General features: G+C 45.9%; 1 protein-coding gene across 12 annotated transcripts in view; it reads left to right on the top strand.

Moving 5' to 3' along the window:
- ZFHX3 (zinc finger homeobox 3) overlaps positions 1-13,563 on the top strand; it is a 1,434,500-nt gene that overhangs the window by 1,296,663 nt on the left and 124,274 nt on the right. Inside the window, exon 1 of one of the 12 annotated variants that reach the window (XM_068259594.1) lies at positions 12,893-13,047. The exons of the other annotated variants lie outside the window; for them this stretch is intronic. The gene's annotated coding sequence lies outside the window, so the exon portion shown is untranslated. Of the gene's footprint in view, positions 1-12,892; positions 13,048-13,563 lie in introns of those variants that run through there. 12 annotated transcript variants of the gene reach the window in all.

Here is a 13,563-nt window from a genome sequence, read left to right as displayed (position 1 = left end):
CTGCTGTCTGCATGACTATTATCTCCACTTCCTGTTCCTGTAGCCAAATCTACACGATACGATTCTTTGTGCGATTCGATTACGATTCTATTTACGATCTGATTAAATCCAACACGTCCGATCGGGATTCAATTCGATTTGCCATTGCAAAACAATGGCAAATCGGATTGAATCGAATTGAATCACGATCGGACATGTCGGATTTAATCGAATCGTACAAAGAATCGCATCGTGTAGATTGGGCTTGTGTCCTACATGGCTGCTGTGTGACAGTTTTCTGTATTGCTGTCTGTGTCCCTCTCTGTAGCAGTGTCTTCCTCACTCTCTGCCAGGAATGAGGGAGATTCTCCTGGACGAGATGTTAGTCACTACTCCATACATGATCCAGTAATAAGTCACACTTCTGTACGGTGATCGGATTTTATCTGGACCTTTTGTTTCCCGAGTACAGCCGGCGTCCATCTTTCCTCTGTTGTTCGGCGTTTGACCCCATGCGGTGAGGTCTGCGGCACAATTTAATGAAGGCTGCAGCTGGAGGTCAGCGAGGTGTCCATAGTGATGAGGAGGCATCTTCTCCTGCTGCTGGAGTTGATTATGCTTTAGGGAGGGTCATGTTTTTTGTTTTGTTTTTCTGCCTCCATTGCCTCTCCTGCTATGGGCCTCAGGTCATCTGCAGTGCCCTCCCCAGTCCTGTACATACCAGCCAATGGTCAGACTTGGAACAAGCACGCAGCTGCCGGGGCCAGGCTTGGAACAAGCACGCAGCTGCCGGGGCCAGGCTTGGAACAAGCACGCAGCTGCCGGGGCCAGGCTTGGAACAAGCACGCAGCTGCCGGGCCAGGCTTGGAACAAGCACGCAGCTGCCGGGGCCAGGCTTGGAACAAGCACGCAGCTGCCGGGGCCAGGCTTGGAACAAGCACGCAGCTGCCGGGCCAGGCTTGGAACAAGCACGCAGTTGCCGGGGCCAGGCTTGGAACAAGCATGCAGTTGCCGGGGCCAGACTTGGAACAAGCACGCAGCTGCCGAGGTAAGGCCTAGAACAAGCATCCAGCCGGTGGAGTCCCTCATGGAACAAACACGCAGCCGCTGCATGTGGTGGGATCACACCTGGAACAAGCATGAAGCTGGCAGTCAGACCTGGCACAGGCAAGCAGCCAGCGAAGTCACTCATGGAACAAGCATGCAGCTGGCGGGATTTGAACAAGCTTGCAGTGGGTGGAGTCACTCATGGCTCAATCAGACCAGGAACCAGCATGCAGCCAGTGTGCTCACACCTGGAACATGCATGGAGCCAGCAGAGTCGCACCTGAATAAAAATAATCTCTCTTCTCCTGCCTGACCCCAGCTGCTTCCTTTGCAGCTATAGAACATACCAGGTCAGGGGGCACTTATTTACTTTTTATGGAATGGTAAATGTCTCTTAAATAACATTACTTTATACATATGGACAAGCACCATCAATAATTAAATAATGATTGAAATGATATGAGGGGGATGTTCTAATTGGGCAAAATTTAAATAATCAAAAGCAACCAAGAAAAAGTACCCAATTCAAACAGCACCAAACCTCTCAGAGTAATGTTCAAAAAATATTTTTTGAACATTACTCTGAGAGGTTTGGTGCTGTTTGAATTGGGTACTTTTTCTTAAATAACATTTACATTTTCCTGGCCGGGAGCTCCTGTACCAGCACTTGCAGAGCTGCAGGCTGTGATCTTCTCATACTTTGCCTGATGCTAAACCTGTTTTTAACTCTTGTAGTTGGGCTACTTCATGTCACATGACCAAATATTTAAAGGAACATTTTTAGCATCAGTGGTGCAAGAAGAGGGGGCTTTTGGGATGTCAGATGTGGATTGAGGACTGCAGATGAGTGGGAGGGATCAGGGGGGTCCTAGGGAGACACTTTGGTTGTCTGCAGTAAATGCTGGTCCATTCTCAGTCATGGTGAGAAGTGCCCTAGCCTGTGTCCTGCTCATGCACTTGGCCTTTGTGTCACCTGTTTTCCCGGCCCCCAGGGGGTCTCCCCTGCAGCTTCTTGCTGATAATTGGAAGGATTTGCTTTGATTTGTTTACAAGTGTTATAAATTTAGTGTAAACAGCCCCTCCCAGCCGGCCCACCCCCCCATCAATGGGGCTGTGAATATGAAAGGGAATAGCAGCTCCCTTGTGAGGTTAATGTTTAGCCACATTTCCTCTGCAGCAGTAGCAAGAAGGGCTGTAAGCTGCTGCCTGGGGGCGGATTAGTGACCTCACACCCCTGGAATGGGCTCCCCCCCCAGAGACTGCTCAGCCTTCCCAGGGGGGTGTACCATTATCAGCTTCCAGGTGGAGGGTGTATTGTCACCTGCACACTGCCAGGCACATGTGCTACTGCTGGAATGTCAGGGGGCCTATGTGTGTGTATTGCATGTTCATGCTATTTATGTGCACAGTGTGTGTATATAATGTATGTGTGCTTTTTTAAAGCATTAGTGTAGGTGTGTGTATATAGATATTACAGCATATATGCCTTTATACATGCACACTATACATAGTGTGTATTGTATGTGCATACTGTGTTTATATACTCTGATTGCATAGTGTGTGTGTGTGTGTGTGTGTGTGTGTGTGTGTGTGTGTGTGTGTGTGTGTGTGTGTAGTGTTCGTTGTGTTTGTAGGGTGTGTGCAGGAAGTGTTTGTACAGCATATGGTGGATTGTATGTGTTTATGAATGGATACGCATTGCAAAAAGTATATTGAAGGATTTTGCTGCAGTACTCTGAGGGCACTGGCGGACAAAGGTGACAATGGGGGACATTGACTGCACAGGGGAAAAGCGGACCTGAACTCAGAACTTCCTCTCTGCTCATAAAGATGAGCAACAGCATAAAATCATATTTAAAGAAAATATTTTTTTTTGATACAGCGGATACAAATTCTGCAAAAAATCTGCAATGTCTACTTCCTGCTTTCATGGAAGCAGACATAGGGTTAATATCCTGTGTTTATAAATTAACTACTCTCCCAAGGCAGCTAGCTGACACAGCTGAGAGATCAAATTACAGTGCTGATCAGTCACAGATGAGGGTGAATTAGACAGGCTAAACTCTCTAAATACGTACAGTGTGCATTTCTCTAGGGTTTTCCTTCTGTCCTGTGCAAGAGCTCAGGTCCACTTCAAGGTCGCCATACAACATACACTTTTTAAAATAACATTGCAATCAATTATTTTTGCTGACTGATTGTAACATTTAAAAAAATCTTACCAATGTACCACACGTGAGGTCATTTTTTATCCAATGATTGAAACCTCTGAGAAAATTGCTTAAAAGTGTATATATAAGTAAATTGACAATCTACCACACACCATTCCATTTTCATAAAAATTGATCAGAAAAATCCAGCACTCCCGATGGGCTTTTATCGAATAAAAAACGGGAAATCCTATCGGATTTCTTGCTCAAATAAAACTGCTTTCAATTTTTCAGAAAATCAGATCATTTTATCGAATTGCTGTAAAATCTGATCATTTTATTGTATCGTGTGTGGCCAACTTTAAAGGACATTTGAGGTGACATGATGAGATAGACACGTGTATGTACAGTGCCAAGCACACTAATAACTAGGCTGTGTTCCTTTTTTTCTTTCTCTGCCTGAAAGAATTTAAAATCGGGTATACAAGCGACAGTTTCTGTCTGGGTCGGGACCGGGTTGGACTATAGCGTGACCCTCACTGATAAGGAATTGCAGCCATAAAACACTTTCCCGGCTGTGAATGGCTTCGGAGAGCAGGAAAGAGTTGAAGAGAATCAATAGTTCATGGATTTTAGCTCTGGCATACTTCAATGCATGTGTCATTGAGAAGAGGTCATGAAACAGTAATGCTGGGCATACATGGTGAGATGCGCTGGAATCGAGCCAGCGCGTCACCGCTCGTCCGCGTGGATCGATTCCCGCTTCTACCCCGCGGGCGCTTCCTTATAAGCGTTTTCTGCATTGTCCGCCCACGGGGATCGAGCGCGGTATCTATCCGCTGCGGTGATCGGACACGTCGGATATTATCAATCGGCTCGATTGATAAGAACTATCGCGCTGTGTATGCCCAGCATAAAAACTTAAAAAGTAGATTTAAAGAGGAACTTCAGCCTAAACAAACATACTGTCATTAAGTTACATTAGTTATGTTAATTAAAATAGATAATATAATCTCTTACCCACACTGTTTTAAAAGAACAGGCAAATGTTTGTTTTCATGGGGGCAGCCATCTTTTTGGTTGAAAGGAGGTGACAGGGAGCATGAGACACAGTTCCAACTGCCCTGTGTGCTTCACCCCTCCCAGTTGCTAGGCAACGTGAATAACATAGGAAATCCCATCATCCTTTGCACAGCATCAGGGGAAAAAAAAGCCCGGGCAGTTTTCTTTGATGGGTGGAGCTTAGTTAAAAATGCAGCTAAAAATGATGCTTTGGTAAGAAAAACAAAGTTTGGATGCTGTGAAACTGTTAAAGAAACACCAAGCCTTTTCAGCTCTGCTGAGTAGATTTTTAGTCCGGAGGTTCACTTTAAATATAAAATAAAACTGTGGGACAACTATAAAAGTAATTTTTTGAAGGAGGATAGATACAATTGTTTATCTCATTAGTTTATTTTCCCCTCTGATTTCCTTTAACCCACTGCTGCTCAATACGTTTAAACATTGTACCAAGATTTGGGCTATGATTCAGAAGTGATCTATATGTGTGTGTATACATAGCCTTTGCAGCAGCCCTCACTTATTCAGCGTCCAATTTGAGCTGCTGGATGGGCTGCGATTGTTCCTCTGTCAGGCTGAGCGAGGAGGGGAGACCACTAGCATCAAATGCTGGCGGTGAGAGGGATGTGGGGACTAATTAGCCGGCACCTCCTCATTAGAACGTTATTGTTTTTGTCTGGCAGTGTGTAAGGACTGGGTATAGTCGTCTCAGTGAAATGTAAATCAGCAATTAAACGCAGACCTGTAGAGAAGACGTGGGCAATGTGGATGCCGGGTGGCAGAGAGGCGCCTGCTCGTCACAAGGACATCTCCATCATCTCCCGTGACGTGACACGCTCTTACATTTCGCCGTCCTGCAATATATCGCTCCTGGCGGCTCTACACGGCGACCGCGGCGGCAAATGGCCTCGTATGGATCTCTCTCCCTCGCAGGTCTGAAATGGAATCTGATATTTTTTTTGAAATGTGGAAAGTGTTTCAGAATTGGCCTCTGTCCTGTTCCGCCGCCGTCACGTGGCTTCCCGAGCGCGATCCGCTCTTTTTTTTTTTTTTCCCCCCCCATTTATTTATTAAATTTGAGCCCTATCTGATGATTTCTGATAAATTGATAAGAGGAATTGTGTGAGTCAATAGAGATGCAGACAGTTCGCCAATAGAACCCCAGCGTTATTGATCCGCCAGTAAATTAAAGTCTTACTTAGGAACTGCCAATATTTCTAATCTCTCCCTTCGCCAATTACAGGCTTGCAGCTCCCGCCAGGCCCGGGGTGGGGGGTGGTATAGGAATTGCGGCGGGACGAGTGGCCAGGGACATGGTTTTAGGGATTTGTTTCATTCAGTTCTGCTGTTTGAAGCATTTATTCTCATGTCTTTAGGGTTTGCGGTTGGAGAAGTCAGGTCCGGGGGCGGCTGGGGATATGACCTGCGATGGACGCAGCGTTGGAAGTGATCGTTATTAGGCAGATAAGCCTCTTTAAGGGCTTGTTTCAGATTGTGAGTAAGCGGTTGTGTTTCCGAGGGAGTAAAACCCTTCTTGGTAAAACGCTGTGCGCTTTAGTACGTCAGTGTGAGAATCGATGGGAGGTATAATTCCTAGACTTGTCCTACAGCGTCTTTCATGTGTTGTGGTTGATGTTGCACCTGCTTGTGGCCACGGCCTGCTGGTAGGAGCGCGGGGGCCCGCTCTGTTCATGTGGCGGCGCCAGGGGCCCCCCTATGGGTGCGCTTGACTTCTGCGGTTGGAAGACTTCACTTCATCTTTCCAGAGATCCACTCTCTCCACAGCCTGGAAGCACTCGCGTAGCCACAGGAGGCCTTTCCTTCACAGCCGCGTGCCTTCCAACAACTTCTCAGAGCTGAACTCTGAGGGTTGCACACGCTGGTGATGCTGGAACTCCGTGCCATGCTGCAACCCCCCCCCCCCCCCAACTACGGTATATAATATACAGCCAATAATGGCATCTTTAGCAACCTGAAGGAAAACTTCTAGCCTCTTTTTAACTTGTAATTTTAAACATCATCTTTGCTATTTATTGCTTATAAAAAAAGTGTGAGTTGCAGACTTTGAAACTTTGATCAGTACAGTTTGCCACGGGAGGACGGAAGAGCTTACAATCTAAGAAGCAGAGGGTGTGCTGGCATAGGTGGTAATAAATAGGGATCTGGTGACATTGGGCTCTATTCACAAAACTTGTCATTAATGACTCATCACCGAATTGATAAAAATAACCTTTCAGCACATTTTACGAGCAACACAATCACTCAAAGTAAATTGTTCCTGATTAACTTCATTTCAATATTACGTTTCTTACATTAATTATGTTATTTTTGCTCTTTGGGAGCTTAAAAAGTAACATAGATAAAGTGAAAAAGCTTTGTGAATCCTGTCCAATTTAAATACTTTAGGATGAAAGTTTTGGGTCCAAGAGAAAGGTAGTTTTGAAGATGCAGATTTTTAGGGCTGACTAGAATTTTTGGAAGGTAGAGGAGTGTCCTGTAGGATGAGGGAGAGCATTCCAGAAAGTGGGATCAGCTCTAGAGAATTATAACTCTTCCTTTAAGCTGAGAACTTGGAATGAGATCACAGATATTACATAGAAGCGCACCTATTGGCATTGAGAGGAGGTGGACGTAAAGGTGTTACCCCCAACCCAACCGTCTCATAAAAAGATCAATCCCCTTCATGCTTGGACTGTAAATAAAACCAATAGAGATGGTCAATGAGATGTTAATCTGATCATTGTACTTGCGTTTGCTGCACCACGTTTGTGCCTGTGGAAGTGGTGGTACTGGTAGTATGGATGTGGTGCTTGGTGTGGTTTGGACCTGCAGGCCTGGTGGACCATATAAGCCAGCTTTCCACAAGCATGGGTTGAACCAAAGTACAATCTCTTGTGTTGACACCACGGCCCATATGCAATTAGCTGTTAGGATGTGTTGACCGTAAGATGGTAGAGATAATGTGTCCTAGAGCAGGTCCTCAGGTGCTCCGTGAGCTCACAGATCAGTTTGGAGGTCATTGTAGGTTCTGCAGTGCGACAGTGCTTGTGTGTTTCTCTCTAAACCAAAATTGTAGCAGTGGATGGATATTGATGGGCCTAAAACTCTATTGACTTCTTGGTGGGACAGTGGACAGCACCCCGTGCAGCATTGGAGTCCCAGGTTCAGATTCTGGCCAGGACAACTATCTGTGGGAAGTTTTTGTGAACAACCCATGTATGTGAGAGTCCCCTCAAGGCCCACAACATTAAGTGATTGGTCATTTCCAGCTCTGAGAATCCGTGCAAATTTCTGATTGCAGGAAAGTAGAAATTGTATGTACAGAGAAAATGTTTTCATCATGACTGTTAATTGGTTTATTCCAGAATGGGCCCTAAACTGTGGTAGGACGTTAGGCTGGGTGGGGGAGCCAGGGGGCAAGGAGTATGGCTTGTGTAAAACCTTGAACACATGCTAGATGGCTCTCAGTTGGGATGATTGTTTGGGGGTTCCGGGGGTGGGGGGGGGGGGGTAGTAGTAGTATTGATTTTCTCAGTTGTGCTGAAATTTTGAAGGTTGTTTAGCTGCTATCGATATTCCGGGAGATGATGGCAATTCTGGTTTTCATGTAAAGGTAATGCACTTGTATGCACCTTAAAATTGTGCCAGCCTAACATACTTTCTGCGGCTTTTGATTGGTCTAATTCCAAGGTGCATAACATTTGTATAAATGTTACTATTAATCTCTCTACTGTCCGTACTCTGTAGCGGTTTCTCTGTCTTTTAGTTAGAACAACCTACATAACTGGGTGATACACTTTGGTAGAATCGGCATGCTTGTTCAGTAGTTGAGCTGAGACCAAGGCATCCAACCTGGAGTTTACATTAAAGAGAACCTGAAGTGAGCGGTATATGTGGAGGCTGTCATTTTTGATTTTCTTTTAAACATTACCAGTTTCCTGGCAGCCCTGCTGGTCTATTTGGTTGCAGTAGTGTCTGAACCACACCAGAAACAAGCATGCGGCTAATCTTTTCAGATCTGATAGTAATGTCAGAAACGCCTGATCTGCTGCATGCTTTTTCAGGGGCTATGGCTAAAAGACAGAGGATCAGCAGGGCTGCCAGGAAACTGGGATTGCTTAAAGATAATAAATATGGCAGCCTCCTTATACCTGTTACTTCAGGTGTCCTCTAAATAAAACCATTTGGCCATATAAGGATTATCTTCGGATGGCAAGAGTGACTTTATACGTACCTTCTGGCTGTGGATTCTGCCCACTGATTTGCCCGCGGTGGTGGCATGGTGGTCTTGCCCCTTGACCTTGAGGTGGGCTGCCTCCGGTGTGAGGATGGATGGTGGAGGAATGCGAGTGGCTGAGCAGTGTATTAAAGCAGACTTGAGTGCAGGAGGCCAGTATATCAGAGGAAGAGATAAGCACAGCTCCCTGATTGTGGATCAATAAAGGTTAGTGACATCATATCTCAAAGTGAGAGGCCTTCTTAATGCAGCTGTATTTATCAGATGGGGGAGAAGCCAGTAACCCTTCTCTCACCTGGCAGGCAGCGCATCTCCCCTCCTGGCACTGCGCAGCACATGGACCCCCCCCTACACTGCATTTCCTGCTCTACCTCTCCACTGCAGCGTGTACAGTTTGTGTGTGTGTAGACAGTTTGTGTGTACATTATATGTACAGGGTGTGCTACCATTATTTTACTGTGTGTGTGTGTGTGTGTGTGTGTGTGTAGACAGTTTGTGTGTACATTATATGTACAGGGTGTGCTACCATTATTTTACAATGTGTGTGTGCAGACTGTGTGTGTGTGTGTATGTGTGTGTGTGTAGACAGTTTGTGTGTACATTATATGTACAGGGTGTGCTACCATTATTTTACTGTGTGTGTGTGTGTGTGTGTGTGTGTGTGTGTGTGTGTGTGTGTGTGTGTGTGTGTGTAATTATATGTACAGGGTGTGCAACCATAATTTTTACAATGTGTGTGTGTGTGCACATGCACTGTGTAAACTGTGAGTGGCTTGTTGAAGACAATTATTGTGTATTTATTGCGGACTGATTTTGTGTGTTTCCTACTTGTTGCGGATTTGTATAGCAGGTTTGTTCGGGATTTTTGTGTATGTGTGGCAGATTATTTTGTGTTTGCTTGTTTTGGATTGTTGTTGTGTATTTATTGCTGATTATAGTATTTTTGCATATTATTATGCATGTTATTGTGTGTTTGTGGATTGTTATTGTGTTTGCTGATTATTATTGTCCATTTTTTTTTTTGCGAATTGTTGTCCGTTTGTTGAAAACTGTAATTGTAATTTTGCTGACTGTTATTGTGTGTTTGTTTCTGTTTGTATTGTGTGTTAGATATTGTGTGCTGTTTGCTGATTGTTATTATGTTGTGTGTTGCAGATTGTTATTGATTGTTGGGGATTGTATTGCATGATTGTTGTGGTGTGTGTGTGTGTGTTGCGGATTGTTATTGTGGTGTGTTGTGGATTGTATTGTATGATGATTTTATTGTGTGGTTGTTTCTGTTTGAATTGTGTGTTAGATTGTTATTAGGTTGTAGTGTTGCGGATTGTATTGCATGATTGTTGTTGTGTGCTTGTTTCTGTTTGTATTGTTAGATTGTTATTGTGTTGTGTGTTTGCAGATTGTATTGCGTGATGATTGTTGTTGTGTGTATGTTGCGGACTGTGTGTTTGCTTGTGCTGTGTTTGCTCACACAGCCTCGCTGAGGTATCTGTCTAGGAAATGACTTGGGAGCGCTCCAGAAAAGGCTTGACTTCCTGACACAGTGATGACTCGACAGCCAAGTTCGTGTCCTTTCCCAGGGGGAGTGACTTCACAGGCAGATGGAGATCAGTTGGGGCACAGTGCTGCTCGTACAACAGGTTTGGGCAGGTAGAGGAGGGGCGGGAGACGCACGCTCTGGGAAATCTTCCCACTGCTGGCCAGGTGTGGACCCGACTGAGCCACTCTCCTACCCCTCTCCTACCTGGCCAGACTCACCTTTCCCTTATTCACACCCAGCGTCAGTTTGGCGCGTTGCCGGCGGTTTGACGTGGCCCGGATTACATGCAGACTTGGAAGCAGCCAGGGAGCCCGGGCTACCAAATACTCCAGCTAGGTTACGCTCACGCTCCGCGGGTTTGTGTTTAATTCTCGTAAGCCGCGTTGTACCTGCTGCAGGTATGGGTGCCACCTGTGTAGGATTGTGCCGCGCCACGTGTTCTGACCGGGTCTAAGGTGCCCATTACCGGTAGAATTTTTTTCATCAGTTGCAATCTATTGATGCAATTTTTTACAATCAAATTGTACACATAGCTGCACAGTGTGTGGCAAAAATCGATGTAAAATAGTTCTGTGGTCAATTGGAAGAGAAAATGCCCTAATTGACACGTTTTATGGGAACAATCGATAATTGCCTTCCAATTACTTTCGATTGTAAAAATCACAAAAATTGTACCAATAATGGACACCTTAACATGGGGGAATCTGTCCTACCCAACCAATAGAATCCGAGCCTACAATGGAAAAGGCACAGAAGTCGGAATACTTAAAGAGACTTTGTAACATCAAAAACATCCCCTGGGGGATACTCACCTCGGTGGGGGAAGCCTCCGGATCCTAATGAGGCTTCCCACGACGTCCTCCGTCCTTCAGGGGTCTCGCTGCAGCCCTCCGAACAGCCGGCGACAGACCCGACTGTAAATTCAATATTTACCTTTGCTGGCTCCAGCGGGGGGCGCTGTGGCTGCTTTTGGCTCCGAAGTAGACGGAAATACCCGATCTCAGTCGGGTCCGCTCTACTGCGCAGGCGCCGGAAACTTGCACCTGCGCAGTACAGCAGACCCGACGGCGATGAGGTAATTCCGCCTACTTCGGAGCCGACAGCCATCAAGAGCGCCTGCGCAGGAGCCGGGAAGGTAAATATTGACGTCCTCTTGCACGGGGGGCTGCAGTGAGACCCCTGAGGGACGGAGGAGGTCGGGGGAAGCCTTATTAGGATCCGGAGGCTTCCCCCACCCAAGGTGAGTACCCCCCAGGGGACGTTTTGACGTTACAGATCCTCTTTAATAAAAGGACGCCTGAAAATTTGGGCGCCCAGGAAAGCCTATAGTAGAACATCCGTAAATGTGCCGATCTACTATTAAAGTGTAAAGAAGTTCATACAATACCAACTTTTTTTTTTATATAACTAAACCTTACTGTACTCTCACACAGAACCTCCCCACTTAACCCTAACCATCCCCCCTAGAGCATACATGTCATACTCCGGCCCATGGGCCAAATCTGGCCATCGGAGCCATCAGATTTGGCCCTCAGGTGGTTTCCCCGCTTTGCATTATGTTTGGCCCACTGTAGACCACCAGAGAAGCTGTATTGGAGTGTAAGCCCTAGATCACCAGGAAAGCCATATAGGGGAGGGGACAGCACTAGACACCAGGGAACTGTATAGGAGGGGGAAAGGGGCCACCAGACACCAGTAAACTGTATAGGGGAGGGAGGACCACTGAAACACCAGGGAATTGTATAGATGAGGGGAGAGAGGTGGCCACTAGATATTGAGGTCGGCCCACCACTTGGTCCCAGAGCTCAAATTTGGCCCACTTTGTATTTGAGTTTGACACTCCTGTCCTAGTGCCTCACAGCTCCCCCCACCCCCCCCCCCCCCCCCCCCGTGCACAGACACTCTACCTGATGCCTAACCTGAAGCACTCCCCCACACAAACACTCTACTATAAGCTTAACCCTAGACCACTACTGGCTTCTTCGGAACTCTCAGTAAATGAACATTGCAGAGATGCACCTGACAGCAATAAAGATCCTCTGATAAATTTTAGAATGTAAATAAGAGTGAGGAAAGATTTTACAAGGGACAAGCATTGACTAAGTTATAAATGAATTTGAAAAAAAATATTAAAAGGAAAAAAAATAAGCAGTGTTATTCTCACTACAGTTCCTCTTTAAGCCTGTAACGCGTACTTTATAACTTGCCTGGAAATGATTATATCATGGGATCATTTAGTAATGATTGTTCAGACACAAATCCTGTCCTATGGAGGAAGGGGGGCGCTGTCAGGCTGTGGCAGCTATGATTTAATGCCTGGCCGAGATTAATCTGGCTATATAGAGGGGGGGGGAGGGGGCTGCTCCAGACAGCATCTGTCTTCTTTGTGGCACTTTTTTCACCTGAAATGATCATGAATGGTGCTTTTCGCCAATGAATATCTAGTGTCAGTATGCATCTTTAGTTGCCTGCTCGCCTCTGTTTATTTGCCTTTCGCTAGGCTGCTGGTATCTCCAATATGTCTGCCAAGCAGAGATGGATTTAAAGGACCACTGTTGCCAAAAAGTGTAAAATACATATAAAACACATACCAATAAGAAGTACGTTTCTCCCAGAGTAATATGAGCCATAAATTACTTTTCTTCTATGAGGCTGTCACTTGCAGTAAGTAGTAGAAATCTGACATTACTGACAGGTTTTGGATCAGCTCATGTCCTCATGGGGGATGCTTAGCATGGCCGTTATTCTTTATAAAGACACTCCCTGCAAAGGATTTATACTATGATGCTGGTCAGCCTCCCTGCTTGCTGCACACTCTTTATTTGGCAGTTGGACGGAGCAACTGTCATTCACAAAATGCTTTTGAAAACTAATAAAACACATGAGAAGCCAGTCTGTTCCATCAGATTTCTACAGCCTGATCAAGAAATGGCTCCTGAGGAAGTGGTCTTTTTGAACCATGCCACGCGTGGAGCGTTCTGTGTGCCTCCCACCGCCCTCATCCCGCAGCTGCTGACATGCCCAGACCGGTATACGTATGTATATTTACCCCTTTGCATTTCTGATCCATACGTCACTATCATTATTTATGTTCCTTGAGCATAGTTAACTGTCACTTTCCACTTGCACTGTGGTCTTACAGCTTATGTATTTAGGCAATCGCACTTTATTTTAGGTATTGAGACCCGGGTGTGGCATTGTTCTATATTGGGTTAAATATTTGAACCCTATTGACAATCTATACAGCGTACAGGGCTTATCGTATATTAAAGAGAACCCGAGGTGTGTTTCAAGAATGTTATCTGCATACAGAGGCTGGATCTGCCTATACAGCCCAGCCTCTGTTGCTATCCCAAACCCCACTAAGGTCCCCCTGCACTCTGCAATCCCTCATAAATCACAGCCATGCTGTGAGGCTGTGTTTACATCTGTAGTGTCAGTCTCAGCTGCTCCCCCGCCTCCTGCATAGCTCCGGTCCCTGCCCCGTCCCTTCCCTCCAATCAGCAGGGAGGGAAGGGATGCAGGCGGGGACTGGAGTTCTGCAGGAGGCG

This window comes from Hyperolius riggenbachi, chromosome 11 (assembly GCF_040937935.1).
Source record: "Hyperolius riggenbachi isolate aHypRig1 chromosome 11, aHypRig1.pri, whole genome shotgun sequence".
Taxonomy (NCBI): Eukaryota; Metazoa; Chordata; class Amphibia; order Anura; family Hyperoliidae; genus Hyperolius; species Hyperolius riggenbachi.
Note: the sequence above shows the minus strand (reverse complement) of the source record. Positions and strands in the feature narration are given on the sequence as shown.